Here is a 16,115-nt window from a genome sequence, read left to right as displayed (position 1 = left end):
ATACATTTATTATATATGTTCAGTTGAAATAACATTTAAAGGAAGGCATGGACCTTTTTTTTTTTATTCCAGACTTTAAATGATATTTTTGGATTACCTGACCAACCACAGGTCCCAATCTTCTCTGCTAAGTGCTATTAGCAGAAAGATTTCTCTGTTGGGTTAACATACTGTTAGCTGAGGAAGTCTGGGGCAGTCTCCTGCAAAGTAGGTCAATTCCTTGCTATATAATTCTGATTAGGTCAAAGCATTTATTCATGAGTTTTCTAATTCAACTCACTTCAAATAGAGTCACATTACCACAAAAATTACATCCAAATTACAACTATAGCCTTTGCATTTAGCTCTTTGGTGAACACTAGCAAAATATTAACCAGTTACATTGCATGTCTGCTCTGAAATAATACGGCCCCAAAATAGCATAACAATGGCTCAACCTGGAAGATTTCTCAGAAGGATCATAGTCTGCCTGTACAAATCTCAGACGATGCAGGCGCTTGCTCTCTAACAGAATTCTTTTCAATGCTTTTGGACAATGCAGAGAGTATCAAATACTGGACACTCAGTTCAAAACCCATCAGTGACAGCCCCACTAAAGCCTCACTTTCAGGAAAGCCAACTTACAGGCTGATATTGTGAATAGGCTGGATTTTCCTTTTTGCATTTTTCTCCCTGATTGGAAGCATTATAGCACAGCAGTTGAGAGCAATATAGACAGACCTGGATTCAAATGCAGACGTTGTCACATTCAAATCTGTGTGATCTGGGGCAGGTTATTTAATCTTTCTAAAGCACAGTTTCCCCATCCATACTGTGGTTATGGTAGTATTTATTCATGGGACTGTTGAGGGTCAAAACGGGGATACATGCTGGGGCAGGAGTCTTCTCAACTCTCCCCGGGGTCTGGCATTTTAGTTTCAGCACAATGTTACAGAGAGTGTCTTTCTACAGTAGACAAAAACTCCTCCACTGCACTCTGAATCTTGTTTCAGAGTATTGCACACTTTCCTTGGTAGGTGATATGTCAAATCTATACTATTGTGACTCTTTGTTCTGCTTCACTAACATGGAGAGGGACTGAGTGTCAAGGGGTCTAGTAAAATCCAGATTCTTCTGGTTATGGGCAAACATCTGCAAGAGCCCACCTGGAGAAGACAGGAGACCTCCCAGAGCAAACATGCACAAGTGACAAGGTCACAGAAGCAGGATGGGGAAAGGGGGCTTATCTTTCTCATGTGAACCCTGTCCACACTTAGAACTGGGCAGTCGCTCCTGCCTGAAGCCATAAGAAATGTTCCCACAGCTGCAAACCAAAGCTGCCTTTGCCTTCTCTCACCCCACTCCAGAACTCCGAGCACCCAGTCACGAAAAAGTGCACTGGCAACAATTTATGGAAACTGCTCAGACTAGTATCTGGTCCGGAAGCAGTGTTCCATAAAAGGCAGATAGAGGTAGTATCATCATTATTTTTATTTTGTTTTTTCACTATATTTATTTTCTTATCCTGACCAAATGGCACACCATTCCAAGAATTTTTTTTTTCCCAAAAGCTGTTCATCTCCAAAGCAATAAAACCCAAGATATATCAGATTTTTGGGTGCCACAGATGATCTGCTCACCTAAAATCACAATATAAGTATAAATTAAACTTTAGATATTTGACATTCCTTGACTATACACCTACGGATTCAGTCCTTTTTATGTTTCCTTCACGTTTTATGTGTTTTATGGCATCTTTTTCAAAAATTGAGAATACAGCTTCCCTATTTGGAAAATGGGGCTCTATTTGCCTTAGGAGAGTATTATAGGAGCAAATATGATCATGGGTGAAAAAAACTTAAGACTCTCAAAGTACCAAGTATTGATAGGGCATGGACCAAAATAAACTTACTCTTGCTAGGATTGGAAATCACTTTGGAAAAATTTGGTAATATATAATAAAGCTCAAAATAGATATGCCCCAATGAAGCTAGACACATCCATACCCTCTGACTCACAATCCCACCCACCTAAGGCGAGCTGCTTCGCCAGGAACGCGAGAGACAGGCATCCCAGTGCTGTTCCAAGAGCTGCAAGCCAGAGGTGAGAGAAGGGATTTTAAAGATTGTGGCATATTTAGATGATGGAATACTATATATCAATAAAAATACGTGAAGTACAAATTATTTTGTTATATGCAACAATGCGGATGGATCATAAAGACAAGTTGTGCAAAAGGAGATGAGCAGAACCGAATACACACTGTGTGCTCGCATTTGCATGACATTCAAAATCTGGCAAAATGAAACAAATTTTTTATGAATTTATTTATGGGTAAAAGTAAGAAAAGCGAGGAAGTAAGCATCACAAAAGACAGGAGAGTTGCTGTTAGAGGGGAGGGCATGGTTATGATTGGGAAGAGATGTGGGGAAATTCTGGGGAGCTACTTCTGTTATAAAGTCTTGATGTGGGTATGTGTTTTTATGGGTATTCATTTGAAAATCATTCATTAGGCAGTCCATTTATGTTTTATTCTTTTTTCTATATTTCCTATATCTTTATTATGTTACACAATTTAAAAACTGAAAAAAATACAATCTTCTATATATAATAATATATAAATATATTTATAATAATTATATATAATAATATATAAATATATATCAATATAATAATATATATATATATACAATGTACCTAACATAGTGTGTGGCACTGTTTAAATGCAAAAAAAGGAAAGCTGCTCCCACTCCTCTCTCCACCTCCTAGAGATTAAAGGATAGCTGAGCATAAGGCACAAAATACAACATTTTAAAGGTTTTCTTTAACTAAAAGCAATTAACTTACTTAGGTTACTTTTAATGGAGGAGAAATAATTTCTTTTTTATTTGGGGAGGGGAGTGTCATCAGATTTCAACCTTGCTTAAAAATTCCAAAATTCCACATTCAGACTCCACGCAGCCCTCGGGTGCCTGAGGTCCTGGGGCATGAGAAGCGAAGCCTACACCCGCTTGTTAACGAGGTGGGGCTGCTCTTCCAGGCTGAGCCGCTCAAAGAGGCCCCTGCTGCTTTTATTTAAAGGAGATTCTGGCGCAGCTGAGGTGGATGGTGCATCAAGGCCTATGGTGGCCATCTGCGAAACCTCTTGGTGAGGGGGAAACCCCAAAGGGCTACATCCATCCTTTGCACCCGCAGCTATTAACGTCTTGTTCATTCCCTGCATGCTGCCTTCTTAACACGACCCTGTGAGAATTCACGTCAGATGCAAAGTGTGTATTTGTCCCAGATTCAAACGGCAGATCTGGTCTCCATTTCAGATTCATTCTTGGGCCTTTAGTTGCATTTAATGAAAAGTGGCTGTATTCACTGTGAACCAATTTTCCCCTTGAGTTTTATTACAGAAATCATCAAAATAAATCTCCTTGAATCCTCAATTCTACCTGCTTTCAAAGTCAGGGGGGAAAATGATGAAGTCTTCTTAAAAATAAAAAATACATACTTGAAACAATTTTGTGCACTTGAGACAATGATTAGCTATTAAATTGAAATGGTGTTTTTTTCTGTCTTTTTCTCTGTGTGTGTGTGTGTGTGGATGGGCAGTATTAAGCTTGGGCTTCCTGTGAGTCTGGTAATTTGCAATGCATTGTTTTTACCTGAGTAAGGAAAAGTGCTATTCAAAGGAGAAAAGCAGCGGGACAGATGGTGCACGCTGACCCTTAGGACATTAACCTGTCCACCAGAGGACAGAGGCAGCAGGCTAGTTTTCACAAACCAGTCCCGGTGTTTTGGAATTAGTCGTTCTTTTCTATGTTTGTTTTGTCCTAGTTGAGGAGCACAGAAACAGAAGGAAAGAAAGAGGAAAAAAATCGCAACCCTGCCAAGAGCCCCTTCTTTCACACCTGCTGTTCACGCCCTGGCTGAGCTGTTAACCGTCCTACCAAGCTCTCAATCTTCACTTCTGCTCTTCTGTGGACTCCAAGAACAACTTTGTTTGCAAAGTTGATTTGGAAATGACAAGGGCAGCCTTAGGTGACGGAGCACAGCAAACGAGACAGGGGTCAGTGCCTGTGTCCTCCTGCCCCCTACTGCATCTTCCCCTCCCCCAACAAAGACCTTCTCCCTCCATCTTCTCACTACCCAAACCTTATTTCGGTAAATAACATATTTCGTTTCACCCCCCTCCTCCCTGGACGTGTCCCCGGGGGTAGGTTGAAACAGCTCCACTGCGTGTTCCTGGTTAACATTTCAATGTATCAGCAGTCCAGGACTCTGTGTTTTTCACCTTCAAGCTGAAAACATTTTGTTTTGGCTTAAACCAAAAGGCAGAACTCAGAGATTTCGTTTGTGGGCAGGTGGGCAAAGGCTTTCTGAAGCAATTTGGTGGAGGCCCTGAAAGCATGCCATAGAGGGCAAGGTATTTCACACTAATTTTGGTGCTGCATAACAATGACCAGTTATGTCACCAAGCTCTCCAACTTCCAAAGACAAAGAAGCAATACATCAATCTCTCTCCCTCTCTCCTGAGAGCCGACAACCCTCCAGGCACAATCCAGATTTATTCCCATGGAGGAAACCAAGCGAACCCCTGTTCACCTGTAACATCCAGTCCAAATGCAACTCCTCTGCGCCTTCTCTCTCCCCATCCCACTCTTGTGCAGAAGAATTAACTTTTCTTTTACACTTTCCTTTGTACTGTCATAGCACTTGGTGCATTCTTTCTTCATGGTAGTGAGACACCCATGTAAGCCCGGCTGCCCATAGAAATCAGTTGGAGACTTTTTACAAAGCATATCATTTTCTGGGCCCTCTCTTAGGGATTCAGACTCAGCCAGCCTAGGGTGATGCCCTGCAGGGGTCTTTGTTAAAAGCTCCCCCACTATTCCTGTGATGCACATTAGTTTGGGAACTACCCCTATCACTTACCCCATCTGACCTCATACTGTAATCATCTCCATGATCATGGGGAGGCAGTGCAGCACTGTGGTTATAAGCAAAGACTCTGAAGCTGGATTGCCTGGCTTCAAATCCCACCTCTAACACTTCCTAGCTGTGTGATCTTGGGCAACTTACAGAATCTCTTTGTGTCCATTTCCCCATCCATAAAATGGGGATATTAGTACCTAATGCATTGGGTTGTGCTAAGGATTAAACAGATTACTATATCTAAGCCTCTTCGATGTGGTAAATGCTACTTGCCTTATATCGTGTGTGTGAGCATTTGATCTCTGTCCTCTAATCAGATGTCAAATATCTAGCCCTATCTCAGTGACAGTTGTCTTTTAAGAGCAGGTAACCCAGTGTCCTGCATGTAGCAGACACTCAACAAAAGCGGCAGAGAAGGGAAGTGATGTTCAGAAAATAAAAAGGAGCTATACGGGAAGGAACCCAGTGGTGTCAGTAAAAGGGCCCGGACTCCAGGCTCCAGGCGAATCTCTTCCAAAGCAAGGCTCACTCACAAAAGGACCGTGAGGCCCCTGGCTTGGTGGCCCTACGAGATGCCTTAAAAAACTGAAATTTGAGTCCTCCAAGGATAAGATCCTAGCATCCTTTCTGCTTTACACAGAACTGATAAGTCAATGAGACTTCAGAGACGCAGCTGATCAATGCACTTCACAACACCATCATTGAACACTTATCTTGAAAATGCCCAAGACGATCTCCTACAGAACCTAATTGAGAGAATGGATTAAATGTTTCCTTACTTCTTTACCTAAAAACTGCAAGCAGGGAATGAAAATACTGTACCGAGAATGCAATATGCAGTCTCCCAAATCAACCAGTGCAGGGAAATTCTGTTGGCTGTGTTAAAATGAGTTCCCATCGTGATTTGCTTCTTTAATTGACTATGTGCCTTGCTAGCTACCTGGAATTAAGTACACATACGTGTGAGAGCAGTAGTGAGGAAGTCTAGAAGGGGCTTTGAATTTAGGCAAACTTGGGTTTGAATCCCAGGTAAGCCACTTCCTGGCTGTGGAGTATAACTTCAACTATCAAATGGTGACAGTAGTAAGTGCATTATTAGGGTGATTATAAAAAGTAAATGTTACATTGCTTATTTAATACCCTGACTAGCACTCAGGTACTTGAGGAATTATAGTGGTAAAAGCTCAAATATTTACAGAACATCTAATAATAGCAGCTATCAATTACTAAGCGCTACCATGTCCCAGGTACTTCATGTACATTAGAAGGAATCCTCACAACTCCTTAAACAATGAAGGGATTATAATGTCCCATCTACAGGTGAAAAAACCGAGGCTCAGCCAGGTGGGCTGGGCCGAAGCTGCAGAGCTGGTAAGGAGCAGAAAGGGAGCTAGGATGCAGGACTGTCGGCCCCCTTACACTACATCACAAGGCTCCTGGCTGTGCGGGGCCAACAGGGACTGTGTTATATTCTTGGGATACCAAGAAGAAAGATGCAGCCCTTGCTATGGAGGAACTTACTTCCTACTGGAGGACCCGGAAGTAAAAAGCCAGAGGCAAGAGATGGTAGAATTCAAAAGTAAAATGTACAATGAGTTCCACGGTGGAGGTGAGTACAAGGCTGAAGCAGTGCCAAATTCAGTCTCAAGGTGAAGACAGGTGTTTGGTGGAGGGAGGAACTGAGATGACTCTTACAGAACCAGTAGGAGTTTTCTTGGAAAAGAATTCAGGGACGAGCATTTCAGAAAGAGTGAAAAACTTGAGCCAAGGTACAGAGGTGTAAAATAGCTTAGTATATTCAGAGTCTAGACTGTGCTGTCCAATGTGGTAGACACTAGTACAGATGGCTCTTGAATTTAAATTAATTAAAATTAAATACAATTAAAAATTTGATTCTTCAGACATAAGAAGCACATTTCAAGCACTCAACAGGCACCTGTGGCTTGTGGCTACCATATTGGACAGCACAGATACAGAGTACCTCCATCATCCAGAAAGTTCTCAGGGATGACACTGGAAGTATTTAATTTTGGGTGACAAAATGCAAACTGTTAGAGTAGAAGCAGAAGAGGCTGGAGAGGGAGGCAGGGGAGCCCCAAAGATGACAGGGAGCTGCTGAGGGTTCTGGGCAGAAGAGTGTCAGGAACGTGCCTGGGTTTTAGAAAAGTCATCCGGGCTGCAGGGTGGAGACTACGTGGTAAGGCACGGAAAGGCTTAGGTACTATGAGAACTACGGACAGTTCAACTGGTGCAAAGACTTGTCGCGATGGAGAGGCGGGAACACGTAGAGACATATGTAGGAGGCGGAACCAGAGAACGACTATTGGGCCTATCAGAGAGGGAAGGATCAACAGTTCCCAGGATTTTGACTCAGAAAATCTGTGTACAAGGTTACTAACACCTGGGATTTGAAACAGAGAAGGGAGGAGGTGATTTGAAAGGGGGTATAGAGTTGATGAGCTCATTTCTGGGCATGTTTACCTCTTGCCTGTGGAACGTTCTGAGGGAGTGCCCACTAGGCAATTGGATGCAGGAATCCCAAGATCATAACATCAAACTACAGTTATTCCTAATAACATGTGAACTATAAACCTGTTCACCTGAAGCAGCAACCCTTCTATGTACCAAGCACTCTACTGTATGGGAAAAGAATGAGAAAAATGAGTAAGTAATCCCTCTCCTCAGAGGACTCATAATGTCCAGGGGAGATGGGCAGAGATCTCGTAATATAGCCATACCACTATCAGGAACACGAGAAGTCAACAGAGGGCTGGGAGAATGTAGACGAGAATGAGGGGACGTGTCACGAGGAGGCACAGTTGGCTTAAGGCCTGGAGGGACATCATTAGGCAAGACTGATGGTGCAGAGGGGATCTATCTAAGAATGGATCAATTTTCCCTGCTGCTCTGCACTTTTTCTTACCATTATTACAAAAATCAAGACTTCTCCAAAAAGAGTTAAGAGCCCATTACATAAACAGAGGTAGAGAAAGTGCCCGAAACCCTGCTTCCCCACCTCGGGGCCCCCGCCCTGAGGGTGACGGGAGGGGTTCCGTACTAGGGAAGACTGCCCCCTCTGATCCAAGACAAGAGAATGTGGGTTGCGAGCCCTTTGTGAGCCACAGGTGTTTCAGGCCAGGGCAAACTACAACAGTCTGATTCAGGTAGATGCTTGTAAGATAATTTGGAGAAAAGGATTCCTTCAAGGAGATGAGAGAGAAAACAAGTCAGAGGTTATACTGCATCTATTCTTGCCTTGCTCTGATTTGTTCTCCTCTCTGCAGCTGAAACATCATTTAAAATGCCTGTTTGATCATGCCACCTCCACCCCACCCCTGCCCTCTGCTTTAAATCTATCTATGGCTTCCCATAGGATAAAGCCGCAAATCCTTAGTGTGGAAAACCCTTTCACAGTACAGAATGCGAAGTTACCATGAATAATCTAGACTGGGCTAGCTAGCTGATTCTGCATGGTGAGGGCATTTCCATTTCTCCTCATCACCATCAGCGGTTCACTCTTTTCGAGGTCACCTCCCCCATATGTGGTTTACGCTCTAGCCTCTCCAGCTCACTCCTGGACCGTGTGCTCACTGGGCCTGTGCTCATGGATGTACATCTCGCGATGTGATGCAGTGCCTGGCACCACATCCCAACACAGACACACACACACACTCACATCTATGCTCCTTAAAATCCTTCCCACCCTTCCTCATGGCCCATTTCAAACAGCATTCACTCAAGGGCAGCTTCTTCTCCCCGGCTCATCTAGCTATGCCCTCACCCACTGAACCCTGCAAATGCAAGGATCCAACAATATAACTGAGCACATGGAATGTACTAGGCATCAAAGGCAAAGGGGCGGATAAGCAAGGATGTATACTTTCAAGCTCACTGGTTCCCCTTCAGAAATTGTGCGGGCTTCATATCACACCCAAGGATCCTGGCATCCTGATCCTCTTGAGCCCACCAGGCTCTTGCTGACTCCTGAGTATTTGCTCATACCATGCCTCTACCCCCAAACACTCTTCTACCTCTCTATGCCAGGCCAATTCCAAATAAACCTTCAGAACCCAGTTGAGATGGCCTTTCTTCCAGGAAGTCTTCTGAGATTCAATGCCTCCCCAACTCCGACCAAGTTAGGAACCTCCTTTGTGATCCCATAGCACCCTCAGCATTCCCTCTCCTGGCACTCAGCATGTTACCTGCAACTTCATCTTAGGACTATAACACTGGCCACAAAAGGAGAATCTGGAGAGCAGAGAGTCTGAAGGCCTGAAGACCAGCTGTAAGTTGGCAAAGGTGATGATGGGGTTCAGGGCAGGCCACCCCAAGATGCGCCACTCTGGTATGTGGACTGTTTCGAGCTGAAGACAATAAAGGCTCAGACTCAGCAAGAACATTTGACCTTTCCCCCCTAACTGCCTAAAAGAAATTTAAAATAAAGGCCTGTCCCCAGGACAGGTCATCATCATAGATAACTTTGGGTTCTGGTAGACTGGGAGGATCCTTGCTAAGCCCACTCTTATCAGAATTCTATTTACCAAACATTTGCTTTTCCATTTCCACGTGGGTTGCCTTCCTCTCCTTTGAAGCCCCAAACCACTACCCCAAACGTCCTCCTTGTCTGTAGCTTAAGATACTTAAACAGGCAGCCTCGGCCAGTTGGCTGAGTTGCTCAGTTTGCCTGAGCCTCTCCCATGCATAGGTTATAAAGCTTTGTTTAATTTTCTCCTGTTACTCTGTCTCATGTGAATTTAATTCGTTTTCCAGCCAGAAGGACCCAGAGTGGGTAGAGGAAATGTCTTCCTTCCCTACAGTGGCAATGGACAGAAGCTGCAGACTGTTAAGACTAACATGTCTCTGATTTGGATACCTGGGCACAGAGAAAGGAGCATCCAGGGGACAGATTCTCAGAGAAAATCTTCAAGAGTTAACCGCGAAGAAGATAAAGAAAGAAGAGGAATCCTAGGGGAGGCAAGGAAGGAGAATGGGAACAAACCTTTATGAACAGCCTCCCACATAAAGGGCCCTTTATGACATAATCTTATTTAAATCTTCAGAGAAGCCTAGAAAAGTACACATTATCATCCCCTTCTGAGCACCGAGTCACCTTACACTCGCCAATAGTAACGCAGCTAGAGGTGGTACTCAGGCACTGAACGTATGATGCTGTGTCCCAGATAAGCAATTCCAAGTTCACGGTTAAACAAGATTTCTGATTCTCCTCCAGAGAGTGAGGTAGATTCCCAGGGTCTCACAGCTAGGAAGGACCAGGCACCTGCCTATATTTGAAAGACTCGAGTCGAGCCCTTTCCCCTGAGCCAAAAATGTCTGAAGAGAGTCACTGAGTATAAGATTCCAGAAGAATCCATGGAAGATTTTTATCCCCAGAGAGCCTAGTGTGAGGTTGAGACTCATAGCTCACAGCCATTAAATAGAGTGACTGTTTGCCCTCCTGAGAACACAGCTTAGTGATCCTCAACCTTGGCTGCATGTCAGCATCACCTGGGGCCACCAAGACTAGGTGAATCCAAGCTTCTGCAGGTGGGGCCCAAGCAATGGTATTTTAAGTGTTCTGTGTAAGTTTAAGGCCAACCAAGGGGTTAGGATCACTAAACCAAATCAAACCTCTCACCGAATGATTACAGTAGAATATACACTCTCTCTAATACATATTGGTGTTTCTCCGAAAATAGCCCCAACTCTCGAGTCCAGGATTAATACAGGAGAAGCAAACTCACAAAAACCCACCCATGGGGTCCAGCTGGCCACTGCTGCAATGGAAGCCCTGCTCCCATCCATCAGCATGAGGTGTGCTTAGTTATTCTCACTTTCCTGGCAGATAAGGACTATAGTGATATGAAAGAGAGTACTGTGAAACATTATTCATTAGAGCGACAACAGATTTTCATGTGAATCAGGTTTTACACGTTCCATTTTCCACTGAAACAATAGAATGTTACATGGCTAATAATAAGGCATAGGCCTTGATTAAATACTCAATCCATAATTCAATAAAGAGGTTGTGCTGACATAATCAGTAAAGAGCAACCCTTATGAATATCCAAATAAGCCAAAACCTGAAATGTACAAGTCAGCATTTACCCCACAGAGGTACATTATTTGTAAAGTGTGCAGAACATTTTTCTTCCAGTGCCCAACTTCAAGAATTTTATAATTAGCAAAGTTTCGTTAGTGGAGTAAAGACATACTATATTCTAAGCGGGACCTGCCAGGAGTCTTAGGGTGTTGTGCTGGGAAATGAACTACTCTTTTTCAATTCCATAAGGACTAATAGATGCTCTTTAATTGGACAACAGCTGTTTATCAATTGAAGAGGTCTTGAAAATTCCTAGAAGCTTAGTTCAAGACTGCTTGATTTCCATTTTGTACTGGAGTGCCAAATTTTGATAGCTATGGTCACTCCCCACAAAAGGAATAAACTGAAAGATCCCAGGATGTCAATTTTCCACTTTTAAGTTAAAGTAGTATGCAAACTTCCTATTGCACGTACAGTTTTAGAGCATGCACACAATTTAAATGAAACACAGACCTTCTGTGCGTCCCCAGACCAGCTTCTTTGTATGTTTTTCATGGAGACTGTGAATCTTCAATCTGGTTGTCTTTTTCCTTTGACCACTAGGAAGCTCAGAATCAAATCTATAGCCCACACAAACAGGACCTTAGTGCATGATTTTATCTATCATCTATGTCCGTGTTTTGGTCTCAGTGTTCCACCCAACAGTTCTTTACAGTATAGCCATCTCTATAAACCCCCTCACATCATCTTTGTAACAAGGTAGAGTATAAAAAAAAACACAGTATCTTACTGTAAGGCGTCACATTTATGTAGCAAATTGCATATGATTCTGCAAACTGTATGTACCAAAGCTATAAGTGTGCTTGTGGAACAGAATACTGAAAATTGAGGCCTTCCTGGGAAATCTGGGGCACGTGGTCGCTTCTCGGACAGCATACCTCCCTTGGGGCTGACAATGCCCTCAGTGGTTTGCTCTCTTGTCCTCCGAGGCTGGGAGTACCCTAGAAACACTCCAAGGAACACTCTGGTGGAAAATAAAACTGTTAATTTCTGAATGAAGTTTAGGCAGGCTAGAAGTACAAAACCATTATTTAGAAAGGAAAAAGTCTTCCTCCATTAGCCCAGGGGAATTAATAGCCACTTCTGAAAGAAAATTAACCAAACTTATCACATATTACTTTTATCTCTGAAGAAAGAGGTGGGTCTGTCTGATCTCTAATCAGAGGGCGCCTGGTCTCCTTAGGGTGAGCAAGCGTTCCTGCACCATGTGTGAATACATCGACTGGGTCCATGCAATCAACACAAAAGGGGTAAAGAATATTGGCAGAAAAATCAATGGAGATAAATAAATCTAAGAGCGAATCCTGAAAAGGGAATCAGGAGAGGAAGCACAGAGTCTACAGAACATGGGCTGTGGTGTCACATGAGCTTGTGTTCAGATCCTAGCTCCTCAGTGTGCTGTGTGATCATGGAGACCGGACACGTGCTCGCTGAGCCTCACTCTGCCCCTTTAGCTGTACACGCCCTGACCTGCTTGGCTCCAGTAATGCCACACACAGGAAGGGCTTTGGAAACAACAAAGCGATCAACAAATTCAGAGAACTTTCGTCAGTCAAGTTTGTTGAGGAGGAACCTTTCAATGGGCACTTCTTGAGATCTTAGATGACTAACAGGCATGTGTTGGGGGCCGGGAAAAGCAATTTCTCAAGGACACTACTCAAGTCAACTTAGCTAGTATTTACGGAGCATCTATTACATCCTAAGCACTCAGAAAGGCGCTGGGGTTACAGCGACACACAGCACAGATATCTAACAGTGATGGACATGTCAACAGTTCTAAGTGAATACACAAAACCCCATGACAGGGAAAGTCACGGGTGCCATGGGAACACAGAGGAGGCACATCTAACGGGGGTGAGGGGGGAGGTCAGGGAAGACTATGCAAATATGTGACACTTGCATACGTATAAATGGCGTACAGATATGTTCTTATCCTCCCTTTACAGCGAACAAAGTTGAGGCTAAAAAAGAGATCAATTTGCCAAAAATTACTCACCCAATAAGTGGTAGAGCTGGGATTCTCCCCAAAGTCTCTCTGACTCTTCAGCAAAAGGAGGACAAAGAAAGGATCATTGAGATCTGTTTAGAAAAATATCTAATATCCCTTCATTTTCCAGGCTATTTTGTACCCAGCTGAGAAGCTGTAAACTACCCTGTTGCTTCCCATCATAGGAAAGAGAGAAAGGGGGGGGGGGAGTGGGGGGAGAGAGAGAGAGGGAGGGAGAGGGAGACAGAAGGAGGGAGGGAGGGAGAGAGAGAGAGAAGGAGAGAGGGAGGGAGAGAGAGAGAAGGAGGGAGGGAGAGAGAGAGAGAAGGAGGGATGGAGGGAGGAGGAGAGAGAGAGGGAGAGAGGGAGAGAGAGAGTGGGAGAGAGAGAGAGAGAGGGAGGGAGAGAAGGAGAGAAGGAGAGAGAGAGAGGGAGGGAGCCCTAGTCACCTCACCGCAAGGAGAGAGAGGTTCTCATCAATACCACAGTCTCCTGCCTGTGTGCACACCAAAGCAGGCAGGCTGACCCTGTTTCCACAAAGCCTTTTGGAAGTGTGCCCCTCTGCTGTGCCTGAGCAGGGCGCTGAGACCTCCCCAGACAAACTGCCTCATTGATAATCCACCTCACAATTCATTTAGGTTCCCATCCAATTAAATGCATTGGCCATTTATGCTCTAAATTGGAAATTTTCATCATGAGTCATCACTATGCGATAATGGCTCAATGTTGTGATCTACAGGAGAAGGCAGGAAAAAAAGAATTTATAAATGGGGCTTTGGAAAGAAAAAAGTGTCCCAGATTAACGAAAATAAGCAAGACGAGAATTTGGCTCACAGCTAATTGGAAAGTGTTTCATAATGACCCAGAGAAAAGGCACTGAGAGCTGTCACTTGGATATTCTCACACCTCATTTATCTGATGTCATCATCAAAGAAGAGAGAGAGAGTGTGTGTGTGAGAGATCTCCCGAGATACACTCAAAGCCCCAGTGCTTTTAGATCACATGTACTCTATTTCTCCTTGTTGCTTTCTGGTCTTTGGGTTTTCTTCAATTTTCTTTCTCTCATCTCCAAAAACTGTTCCATTAACTCGAGAAAGAATCCTGGGGTATAGTCCTAGGCTTTACTTTTTGTCTCACTCGCCACGTTAACTCGTTAACTCCACGACTTCAATCAAAATAATTAGAGCTAACATTCGTTGGATCTTTACTACGTACCAGGTACTTTGCTAAAATAGGTCATCTTAAAAAAATTTCTCACTTAATCTTCAAGATGCCCTCAGTTTAGAAATCAGCAAACAGTCTCAAAAAAGTTAAGTAACTTGCCCAAGATCTCATGGCTCAGAGGAGGGGTGAGGGTTGGAGGACAGAAATTCAAATCCAGGCCTGTTAGACTCCACTTGGCCCCCTCACTCCATGGTCTTAATCCAGACCCTCGTTAGTTCTTGTCAGGATGACCACAATCACTTCCTAACCATTAGTCTTCTTACCTCCTCTCCTGCCCCTGGAGAACTTTGACCATAAGAATTTTGACGCTGATGCCACAGGAGCGTCATTCTCCAAGCGGTTCGCCAGAAAACATTTGGAAAAATGTTTCGCCAGTTGACATTTGGAAAATCATATAAACGTAGTCTTCTATCAGCATTTATCAGAGAAAAACAAGAACATGGTTTCCTTTCAATCAAAGTGCTGAAAGCTTGGTCTCACAGATCCTTCTTTTCCCTGGGGAATGTAGCAACCTAGTTATCTACTCAAATTATTCTGACCTTCCAAGGCCAAGTCCTGTTAGCCCTTCCTAATCCAAAAATAATTAGTGGATAACAGACCCTGGCTTGTTGAGACAGAGTTATTTGTAAGCAATCTCTTGTCTGGAGCAAATGGTTTTGCAGGAATCACTAACCCTAATAGGTTCTCCCGAGCACTTGCCACCTGCTCTCCTGAGCCCCCTGTCATCTCTGACAGCAAAAGGGCAGGCAGGGCACAATGTCGAGCCTGGAGATATAGAGTTGCCACCATATTGTCACTGATGAGGAGAATTAGGCCCATCCACCAACCATCTGGAGAGGAGACTGGTGAGATGGGCACAGGCATTCCAGGGGGGCAAACAGGAGAGCAATTAAAAAGACAAGGCAGCTTGTCCAAAACTGGGGGACTTGGCCGGCTCTCAGAAGTGTTGCAACCTTTGTCGGCAGAGAATAGCAAAGGGAAAAAATAAAACAAAACCACCGTAATGGCCTGTCATGACCCGAGGGATCCTGCAGGATACTCAGGAGTGGATAGCAGCTGATGCTAGGACTGAACAGAATCTGGCATTGTAGGGAGGGCTGGGAGCCCGAGGCATAATGCTCAAATCAATGTTCATGCCTGCTCGATATCTGGAAACAGAAGCAGACCCCCAAAGGGAGGTCACTTTAGAGCACTGGTTCTCAAATTGAGTGTGCATCAGAATCTCCCGGGGGGCTTGTTAAGGAACAGATCACCGACCCCAACGCCAGAGTTCCCAATTCAGTAGGTATAGGGTGAGGGCCTGAGATGTGAGTTTCTAACCAGTTTCCAGGTGAGGCTAATCTGCTGGTCCAGTGACCACAATTTGAGAACCACTGCTTTGGAGAAGAAAAGGCAAAGAGGGATGAAGCCAGCATCTGCTGTGACCAATATATGCAAGGTGCTTTGCACTCCGTAAGAATGGTCTCACTCAATCTTCTTAATAGGCCTGAAAGCAGGCTTTACAAACCACATCCTGTAGATGAGGAAACTGAGGTACAGAGAAGTGAAGTGACATGGTCAAGGTCACACAGCTAGAAAGGAGCAGAGCCAGGATCAGAATCTGGGTCTTCAAGACCTTAAAACTGCCCTAGTTGTCCTCAAGGAAAAGCTCCAGCTCCCAGTGAAGCTCAGTAAGACCCACTATCTCCTGAGACTGCTCTGTCTTCTGCAAGATGCCTAGTCAGACCCTCCCCCCAACAATTCAACCCACCTCCACAAGTCTTTGTTGCCCAAATCCAATAGACCCAAGATAAAATGCACAGTGGAATGTAGACCCACCACTCAGAAATCATCCCAAATGGAGGACAGGGAAGCAGAACCACGTGTAATTCAAAGTCTGACTCTCTGTTAGGGGTGCCCAGG

At 44.1% G+C, this 16,115-nt stretch overlaps 1 protein-coding gene across 14 annotated transcripts in view; it reads right to left on the bottom strand.

Annotated features, from left to right (window-relative positions):
* The window catches only part of DAB1 (DAB adaptor protein 1), a 1,086,856-nt gene that overhangs the window by 167,640 nt on the left and 903,101 nt on the right, over nt 1-16,115 (bottom strand). For 2 of the 14 annotated variants that reach the window (XM_070509808.1, XM_070509812.1), the window contains exon 1: nt 12,999-13,135. The exons of the other annotated variants lie outside the window; for them this stretch is intronic. The gene's annotated coding sequence lies outside the window, so the exon portion shown is untranslated. Of the gene's footprint in view, nt 1-12,998; nt 13,136-16,115 lie in introns of those variants that run through there. 14 annotated transcript variants of the gene reach the window in all.

Source organism: Equus asinus, chromosome 5 (genome assembly GCF_041296235.1).
Source record: "Equus asinus isolate D_3611 breed Donkey chromosome 5, EquAss-T2T_v2, whole genome shotgun sequence".
Classification (NCBI taxonomy): domain Eukaryota; kingdom Metazoa; phylum Chordata; class Mammalia; order Perissodactyla; family Equidae; genus Equus; species Equus asinus.
The sequence above is the reverse complement of the archived record's forward strand: the minus strand, read 5'-3'. Positions and strand labels throughout refer to the sequence as shown.